This window comes from Theropithecus gelada, chromosome 14 (genome assembly GCF_003255815.1).
Source record: "Theropithecus gelada isolate Dixy chromosome 14, Tgel_1.0, whole genome shotgun sequence".
NCBI lineage: Eukaryota > Metazoa > Chordata > Mammalia > Primates > Cercopithecidae > Theropithecus > Theropithecus gelada.
In genome coordinates, this window is record NC_037682.1 from 65,942,270 (window position 1) to 65,944,547 (window position 2,278).

The following is a 2,278-nucleotide window of genomic DNA, read 5'->3' on the forward strand; positions in this document are numbered from 1 at the left end:
GAATTAACAACCGTTCTTTGCCTTAAAATACTTTACATTTTATGAAATTGCAATTGGAATGAAGAAGCTCCTAAAGTAGTCAGTATTCGGGTCAGGGAAATTGAGCAGAGGAGCAAACTACCATTTGTTTTCTCAACTCCTTCACCATGCTCAGCTGAAGAGGTTCCCACTTAAAAGAGCTGCTGAAGTCATTTCTATTTTAGAAAGGTAGTATGAATGAGGTTTTCTATGTATTAGCTAGAATTTATGGTAATTTGTAAAATGTTTTTCCGTTTTTAAACGTAAGAGTCTATATGTCCACCCACGAAGCAGCAGTCACTGCGGCTAACATCTGCCACCACACCAGTCTGCATGGCCCATAAGCAGGTGTGGAGAGGACCAGAGTTCACCTGTCAGCAGCACCATGGAATCAACTGTCCAGCCTTTCTGCCATTAATTACCACAGATGTGGTCTTTTTCCTGATATTCTATTCCCACCGGAGGCTTTTTATTAAGATATTGTACCTGTGAATGCATTTAGGGTACAACATATTGTCTTCAAGGTATGGGGGTGGAAAATTGGAGGCAGGAAGCAAAAAGAGTGCACTCACTCTCCCTTCTTACTTTTCTGGAACCCAGGCTTGTCCAGCATGAAACTGGACGTGAACCCAACCATCTGTGTCTGCAGGGAGACTTCTCCCATGGACCACAAGCTACTTGACACCATGGGCCTCATGTGGAGATTCCACTGCTTCTGGTGCCCTCTCCCTGGCTACAGTTCTGGCCCAGGAGGCCAGCAAAGCTTCTGGAACAGAAGTTGTCACCACAACTGCATTAACTCCCTCAAGGAGAGCAGCAGACTCTTCTAGGGCAGGCAACCCCTCCCCAGGGAGAAGAGCCACTTCAGGAGGATGTGTCTCCTCAGAGCTTTGCAGGGACGTTTCCCCTTTGTCCGCTTTTGAGTTTTTTGGTAATGATTTCCGGATTCTGGCCTCTTTTGCTGTGCTAGGAAAATTCTTTTGATTTGGATAGGCAAAGGCACACAGGAGCTTATTTCTGGCACCAAAGGCCTGTGTGGCTTTGCCTTTAATTGTAGGCACCAGGCCCACAGAATGTCCCGGTGAATCGGATTAACAGGTGGCTGTTTAGAGGGTGCTGAGGGGATTGGTATCTTCTTCTGAGGTTTGGGGTTATCTCTGTACTCTGCCGCCTTTTTTGGGCAGAGTGTTTTTTTCATCTTTAGCAGATATTTCTCCTTTGGTTCCCTTTGCTGATGTTCCTGGCAAAGCAATTGTGTTTGATTGATCCTCTTCCCTCGACTTCTCTGAGGAGGTCCAATCCTTGCCTTTTGCCTTCTCCATACTCAGAGAAGTGGAGCTTGGTCCCAAAATCCTTAAATCAGAGTGAAGGTATGCAGTAATCATCACTACCAAGATGGAAACAATTTCTATTTTTCCATAAAGAGTCTATGAAAAGAAGCCAGGCACAGTGGCTCACACCTATCGTCCCAGCTACTCAGGAGACTGAGGCAGGAGGATCACTTGAGCCCAGGAGGTTGAGTTCAGTCTAGACAACGTAGTAAGACCCCACACCTCTAAAAACATTTAAAAATATTCTGTGAAAAGAAAAACCCAAATTAAGCAGCAGACCTACATATAAACATTGTTTAAAAATTACGTTTGCCAAAAAAATGGAAATAACCCAAACATCCATCAGTTGCGGAACGGACATATGTTAATAAAATATGGTATACGCAAACAATGGAACATTATTTAGCAATGAAAAGGAATGAAGTGGCTGGGCGCAGTGGCTCACGCCTGTAATCCCAGCACTTTGGGAGGCCAAGGCGGGCAGATTATGAGGTCAGGAGATCGAGACCATCCTGGCTAACACGGTGAAACCCCGTCTCTACTGAAAATACAAAAAATTGGGCCGGGCGCGGTGGCTCAAGCCTGTAATCCCAGCACTTTGGGAGGCCGAGACGGGCGGATCACGAGGTCAGGAGATCGAGACCATCCTGGCTAACACAGTGAAACCCCGTCTCTACTAAAAATACAAAAACTTAGCCGGGCGAAGTGGCAGGCGCCTGTAGTCCCGTCTACTCGGGAGGCTGAGGCAGGAGAATGGCGTAAACCCGGGAGGCGGAGCTTGCAGTGAGCTGAGATCCGGCCACTGCACTCCAGCCTGGGTGACAGAGCGAGACTCCGTCTCAAAAAAAAAAAAAAAAAAAAAAAAAAAAAAAAGAAAATACAAAAAATTAGCCAGACGTGGTGGCTGGCGCCTGTAGTCCCAGCTCCTC

General features: G+C 46.3%; 1 pseudogene; it reads right to left on the minus strand.

The window, feature by feature from the left end:
* Positions 1-467: 467 nt before the first annotated feature.
* Positions 468-1,364, minus strand: LOC112607161 (annotated as a pseudogene).
* Between the last annotated feature and the right edge of the window lie 914 nt (positions 1,365-2,278).